Below are 8,035 nucleotides of genomic sequence, written 5' to 3'. Positions count from 1 at the left end.
GTGGAGGTGATGTAGTCCTGACAACAACGGATGTGGTTGTCATAGTATGCCTAGTAGTTGAAGGAACAATCATATCAACTCTTGGAATGTGCACCGTGCGCTTGTTCTCCTCGTGGCCAACACGTCATTTTATTTCCTGTTCAGCTTTGCAAGCAAGATGAAACAAATGGTCCATAGGATAACACTCTTCATGAATTAGTATCTCTTGAATATCACAGTTTAATCCTCCCCAAAATCTATCCATAAAATCATCTTCACTTTCTTCTAAAGAGGAATGCAACAAGGTAGTTTGTAAATCATCATAATATTTTGTTACAGTTTCACTACCTTATTTTAAGTGTTGCAACTTCTTAATCATGTCACGAGTATAATAAGCAAGGACGAAAGTATGTCGCATGGCAAGTTTCAAATCATCCCAAGTAGTAGGTATATAATCAGGGTGTAACCGACAATATTCACTCCACCAAACCAAAGCATAATCAGTGAAAGAACCAACCGCAACCTTAACCTTTTTATGTTCATCGAAATTATGGGAAGTAAATATATTTTTTATGTCGAACTCCCATTCAATATATAAAGCAGGTTTAAAACGGCCATTAAATGGTGGTATAGATACATTAACCTGATTATGTGCATTTGGATGTTTGTGCACCTCTCGTGACGGTTGTGGTATTTGCAAAGGTGGTGGCACGTCTCCCGCGATCGACAAAGCCCATGAATTGACTCTGGATCCTGTCATGATTAGTAGAACAAGAAACAAAACCCAAAAATAATGTTCTTATAACTACTAGGATGTGGTGGTAAAACGCTCACAGTAAAGCAAATATCAATGTCTTACAAGTTCTTACCATGCAGCAGGCGGTGATCGGCAACTAGCGGTGTCAAGTAATTCCGAATATTGAGTAAAGCGATTGCCAGGGGAGCGTACGTATACACGGTGTAGAAATATGTGGAGCTGGGTTGGCTATATATGGTAGCAAAAGATTAGCAATAATCAATTCAAAGATGCAATGTTGAATAAACGCTCAACGACGGTACTGTGCTGGTCCTAGGCTAGACCGGACTAGAGACGCGAGCCTAGAACACTAATGAGGTCACGGCGTAGCACAACTAGCATCAATGAAGGATACTAAGTAGCTCTTGACAGCAAGATATAAGTGAAGATCACAACGGCAGTAAAGATAATGATGAAAAAACAAATGCCAAACAGGATATACAACAACTCTCTCTCCAACTTTCCTCTTGAAAAGTTAGAGCCAATTTTCTGATAGATTCTTTCAAAGAATGCTACTAACTCAAGCTTTCCAATGCAAAAAGAATCACTCAATTCCGAGTTGATATGAGGAGTCAAAGAATTCTAAAACTGGCCTGAAAATTTGGAACAAGCTATGTTCACGAACTTCAGAGGGCAAAAAGACCTATTTAGAAGCCGATTTTGAGGTGTCAAATATTGAACTAGCTTATGCAACTATTTAGATGCGTCTCGTCGCTAGCTTCAATTTGAGTACTCACGGAGCCAAAACGGACTTCGTATGAGGCAGATACACCTGTTTTACTGAACAGTGCGCAAAACAAATTCCAATCCGAATTCAGGTACGAGATTGATTCTAGATAGATCCGATTTTTTTTCTTCTCTCTTTTTTTTCTCACGTTTTTTTTTTCTTTTTCTTCTCTCTCTTTTTCTTTTTTTTCCTCTCTTTTTTTCCTCTATCTTTTTTTTCTCCCTCTTTCCAAGACAAACTAGATAAGATGCAGATTGGATCAGGCGAAGATGTGAATGACCTCAACTATGATTATGACAATGAATAGTGCGTAGCACGTGGTGGAAACTAATGGATGGGATGGTGGACAGCGGAAGGGATAATGATGCAGCGGCGGCGTGACTAATGTGAACAGAACTCGAAACTCTAAAGGAACTAGACACTAAGACCAGCAACTAACACGACGATGCAACCGATAATTCAACTATGCAAGCAATGAATAGAAAATTGCAAAGGCTCAGACTGGCTTGGATAAATGATGAACAGATCTAACTTTTTTATGGATTTTTCATGGACTGTAGGTATGAATGACAGATGCGATCTAAACAATGAAAAACTGTAAAATCTCACCGAGCAACCTGAAAACTGATACCACTTGATAGAGGCGAGGGTGTCCCGATCTTTCGATGAGATGATAACTATCGATTTGGTGGAGACGACTTTGACGATCCGACTACAAACGTGCACGACGTTGCGCCTTAGCAATCGCTAAACCAACTCCGAGAGGTTATTGACCACGCTGGAGCACGATCAACCTGACCACGAAGGTCTATTCCTGCAAGCAATTGAAGAACGAGTGATAGAGGCGGGGTGTCCCGATCTTTCGATGAGATGATAACTATCGATTTGGTGGAGACGACTTTGACGATCCGACTACAAACGTGCAACGATGTTGTGCCTTAGCAATCGCTAAACCAACTCCGAGAGGTTATTGACCACGCCGGAGCACGATCAACCTGACCACGAAGGTCTATTCCTTCAAGCAATCGAAGAACAAGCAAGAATATGATAAAAACAATCTGATAATCGCGAATATGTATGAAGTATTGATAATGGTGGGGATCCGAAAAGTGGTCTTGGTCTGGTCGTTGGACACAAACGAAGTACACGAAGTTGCAATGGCTAACTTTTAACTAAACAAATCACAAGGAAAAGCTACTAGATGGATCTACTTATATAGGAGCAAGGGGTGGCGGCCAAGGAGGTGGGAGGACGTCCCAAGGCAGCCTAAAACTAAATCTAGGTCGTACAAGGCCAATGGGCCCAAGTGGAGGTGATGTAACACCTTTGGACTTGTAGTTTGACTCGGATTCTGCTGCAGCATCAGATTGTTTCGTCCACAACTCAACGCTCCGGACGAATTTGAAGGTGATTCCAATTGGGTTGAAAAGTGCACGAAATCTAGTTTCCAACAAAAAAAGAATCACCCAATTTGGAGTCCGTATGAAAAACTTGTGTGCGTTTTGAGTCAGGTGTGTCTGTGCATTCCGAATCTGAATCCAGAACGTGAGAGACTTGGACTCTATCTTCTCTTGGGCCAAAAGTGACGTGAGAGAACTTTTTGGACAGCAAATAAACATCTCTTTCTTCCTTATCTTCATATGTGGATTGTACAAATGTCCCATACACCTGCAATTAGACAAAACACAAAAGTGTGTGAAGTATTTTTGTTCTAGATAACATAAATAGATTATTGAATAGTTTGCACTAGAAATCACCTGACAAATATGCATATATGCAATATTTTTGGTCATATCCAAGGTAGTCATGTCCTCATCATCCTCCCCTTCTTGAAAATAAAGCCGTCCTCGGCGTTGCTTAATCTGAAATGTGGCTAACAAAAAAGACAAGGTGTACATGTTGTATATGTATATGTCATGCATTTTTACTTCCCTTGATTTTTGCATATATGACACATGAATAGATGAGTAACTTGCATAGTTCATAAAATCTAAAGCCAAAAAATTAGCACAAGAAGTAGAAGGCATGAAAATATTGCAACTCAGTTTGCACATATAAGTGAAGCTCTTATTCATTTCAAAAGATTGACAATGTTCATCATTAAACCATCCCAACATTGGTGAATAAACCTTACTTGCATCAAATTTACATGCTACAACATGCTTAAATAAGCAAACATGCAATAATTCATTCAACACAGAATCATCACCAAGATTAGAGGTCATATCAAAATGATTAAACATTGGTTCTTTTGCATCAATAGTTAATTCAATGGGTGCACTCAAAATTGTTGGTATTTCAGTTGTTTGATCACATGGCAAAGTCAAATTATCAACGTAGTCCTCTAAAATAGGTGGTGTGATCAAAGTAGTGGGTAGCTCATCAGATGGTGCATTCAAATTGAAAAGGCATTCATCATTCTCATGTAGAGATGGAAGATCAGTACCTTTGTCATTACCTCTTATGATCAACTCAGATGATGTAGCCACTCTCGGGGGCGATGTGTCACATGGTGGAGGTGATGTAGTCCTGACAACAACGGATGTGGTTGTCATAGTATGCCTAGTAGTTGAAGGAACAATCATATCAACTCTTGGAATGTGCACCGTGCGCTTGTTCTCCTCGTGGCCAACACGTCGTTTTATTTCCTGTTCAGCTTTGCAAGCAAGATGAAACAAATGGTCCATAGGATAACACTCTTCATGAATTAGTATCTCTTGAATATCACGGTTTAATCCTCCCCAAAATCTATCCATAAAATCATCTTCACTTTCTTCCAAAGAGGAATGCAACAAGGTAGTTTGTAAATCATCATAATATTTTGTTACAGTTTCACTACCTTGTTTTATGTGTTGCAACTTCTTAATCATGTCACGAGTATAATAAGCAGGGACGAAAGTATGTCGCATGGCAAGTTTCAAATCATCCCAAGTAGTAGGTATATAATCAGGGTGTAACCGACAATATTCACTCCACCAAACCAAAGCATAACCAGTGAAAGAACCAACCGCAACCTTAACCTTTTTATGTTCATTGAAATTATGGGAAGCAAATATATTTTTTATGTCGAACTCCCATTCAATATATAAAGCAGGTTTAAAACGGCCATTAAATGGTGGTATAGATACATTAACCTGATCATGTGCATTTGGATGTTTGTGCACCTCTCGTGACGGTTGTGGTATTTGCAAAGGTGGTGGCACGTCTCCCGCGATCGACAAAGCCCATGAATTGACTCTGGATCCTGTCATGATTAGTAGAACAAGAAACAAAATCCAAAAATAATGTTCCTATAACTACTAGGATGTGGTGGTAAAACGCTCACAGTAAAGCAAATATCAATGTCTTACAAGTTCTTACCATGCAGCAGGCGGTGATCGGCAACCTGCGGTGTCAAGTAACTCCGAATATTGAGTAAAGCGATTGCCAGGGGAGCGTACGTATACACGGTGTAGAAATATATGGAGCTGGGTTGGCTATATATGGTAGCAAAAGATTAGCAATAATCAATTCAGAGATGCAATGTTGAATAAACGCTCAACGACGGTACTGTGCTGGTCCTAGGCTAGACCGGACTAGAGACGCGAGCCTAGAACACTAATGAGGTCACAGCGTAGCACAACTAGCATCAATGAATGATACTAAGTAGCTCTTGACAGCAAGATATAAGTGAAGATCACAACGGCAGTGAAGATAATGATGAAAACAACTGCCAAGCAGGATATACAACAACTCTCCCTCCAACTTTCCTCTTGAAAAGTTTGAGACAATTTTCTGATAAATTCTTTCAAAGAATGCTACTAACTCAAGCTTTCCAATGCAAAAAGAATCACTCAATTCCGAGTTGATATGAGGAGTCAAAGAATTCTAAAACTGGCCTGAAAAATTGAAACAACCTGTGTTCATGAACTTCGGAGGGCAAAAAGACCTATTTAGAAGCCGATTTTGAGGTGTCAAATATTAAACTAGCTTCTGCAACTATTTAGATGCGGCTCATCGCTAGCTTCAATTTGAGTACCCACGGAGCCAAAACTGACTTCGTATGAGGAAGATACACCTGTTTTACTGAACAGTGCGCAAAACAGATTCCAATCCGAATTTAGGTACGAGATTGATTCTAGATAGATCCAATTTTTTTTTCTTCTCTCTTTTTTTTCTCACTCTTTTTTTTTCTTTTTCTTCTCTCTCTTTTTCTTTCCTTTTTTTTCTCTTTTTTTCTCTATCTTTTTTTTTCTCCCTCTTTCCAAGACAAACTAGATAAGATGCAAATTGGATCAGGCGAAGATGTGAATGACCTCAACTATGATTATGACAATGAACAGTGCGTAGCACGTGGTGGAAATTAATGGATGGGATAGTGGACAGCGGAAGGGATAATGATGCAGCGGTGGCGTGACTAATGTGAACAGAACTCGAAACTCTAAAGGAACTAGACACTAAGACCAGCAACTGACACGACGATGCAACCGATAATTCAACTATGCAAGCAATGAATAGAAAATTGCGAAGGCTCAGACTAGCTTGGATAAATGATGAACAGATCTAACTTTTTTATGGCTTTTTCATGGACTGTAGGTATGAATGACAAATGCGATCTAAACTATGAAAAACTGTAAAATCTCACCGAGCAACCTGAAAACTGATACCACTTGATAGAGGCGGGGTGTCCCGATCTTTCGATGAGATGATAACTATCGATTTGGTGGAGACGACTTTGACGATCCGACTACAAACGTGCAACGACGTTGTGCCTTAGCAATCGCTAAACCAACTCCGAGAGGTTATTGACCACGCCGGAGCACGATCAACCTGACCACGAAGGTCTATTCCTGCAAGCAATCGAAGAACAAGCAAGAATATGATAAAAGCAATCTGATAATCGCGAATATGTATGAAGTATTGATAATGGTGGGGATCCGAAAAGTGGTCTTGGTCTGGTCGTTGGACACAAACGAAGCACACGAAGTTGCAATGGCTAACTTTTAACTAAACAAATCCCAAGGAAAAGCTACTAGATGGATCTAATTATATAGGAGCAAGGGGTGGCGGCCAAGGAGGTGGGAGGACGTCCCAAGGCAGCCTAAAACTAAATCTAGGTCGTACAAGGCCAATGGACCCAAGTGGAGGTGATGTAACACCTTTGGACTTGTAGTTTGACTCGGATTCTACTGCAGCATCAGATTGTTTCGTCCACTACTCAACGCTCCGGACGAATTTGAAGGTGATTCCAATTGGTTTGGAAAGTGCACGAAATCTAGTTTCTAACAAAAAAAGAATCACCCAATTTGGAGTCCGTATGAAAAACTTGTGTGCGTTTTGAGTCAGGTGTGTCTGTGCAGTCCGAATCTGAATCCAGAACGTGAGACTTGGACTCTATCTTCTCTTGGGCCAAAAGTGACGTGAGAGAACTTTTTGGACAGCAAATAAACATCTCTTTCTTCCTTATCTTCATATGTGGATTGTACAAATGTCCCATACACCTGCAATTAGACAAAACACAAAAGTGTGTGAAGTATTTTTGTTCTAGATAACATAAATAGATTATTGAATAGTTTGCACTAGAAATCACCTGACAAATATGCATATATGCAATATTTTTGGTCATATCCAAGGTAGTCATGTCCTCATCAATGAGCAAGAATATGATAAAGCAATCTGAATATTGCGAATATATATGAAGTATTCATAATGGTGGAGATCCGGAAGCGGTCTTGGTCTGGTCGTTGGACACAAACGAAGTACACAAAGTTGCAATGGCTAACTTTTAACTAAACAAATCCCAAGGAAAAGCTACTAGATGTATCTACTTATATAGGAGCAAGGGGTGGCGGCCAACGAGGTGGGAGGACGTCCCAAGGCAGCCTAAAACTAAATCTAGGTCGTACAAGGCCAATGTGCCCAAGTGGAGGTGATGTAACACCTTTGGACTTGTAGTTTGACTCGGATTCTGCTGCAGCATCAGATTGTTTCGTCCACTACTCAACACTCCGGACGAATTTGAAGGTGATTCCAATTGGGTTGGAAAGTGCACGAAATCTAGTTTCCAACAAAAAAAGAATCACCCAATTTGGAGTCCGTATGAAAAACTTGTATGCGTTTTGAGTCAGGTGTGTCTGTGCAGTCCGAATCTGAATCCAGAAAGTGAGAGACTTGGACTCTATCTTCTCTTGGGCCAAAAGTGACGTGAGAGAACTTTTTGGACAGCAAATAAACATCTCTTTCTTCCTTATCTTCATATGTGGATTGTACAAATGTCCCATACACCTGCAATTAGACAAAACACAAAAGTGTGTGAAGTATTTTTGTTCTAGATAACATAAATAGATTATTGAATAGTTTGCACTAGAAATCACCTGACAAATATGCATATATGCAATATTTTTGGTCATATCCAAGGTAGTCATGTCCTCATCAACGAGCAAGAATATGATAAAGCAATCTGAATATTGCGAATATATATGAAGTATTGATAATGGTGGAGATCCGAAAGCGGTCTTGGTCTGGTCGTTGGACACAAACGAAGTACACAAAGT

Source organism: Triticum dicoccoides, chromosome 7B, assembly GCF_002162155.2.
Source record: "Triticum dicoccoides isolate Atlit2015 ecotype Zavitan chromosome 7B, WEW_v2.0, whole genome shotgun sequence".
Taxonomy (NCBI): Eukaryota; Viridiplantae; Streptophyta; class Magnoliopsida; order Poales; family Poaceae; genus Triticum; species Triticum dicoccoides.
The sequence above is the reverse complement of the archived record's forward strand: the minus strand, read 5'-3'. Positions refer to the sequence as shown.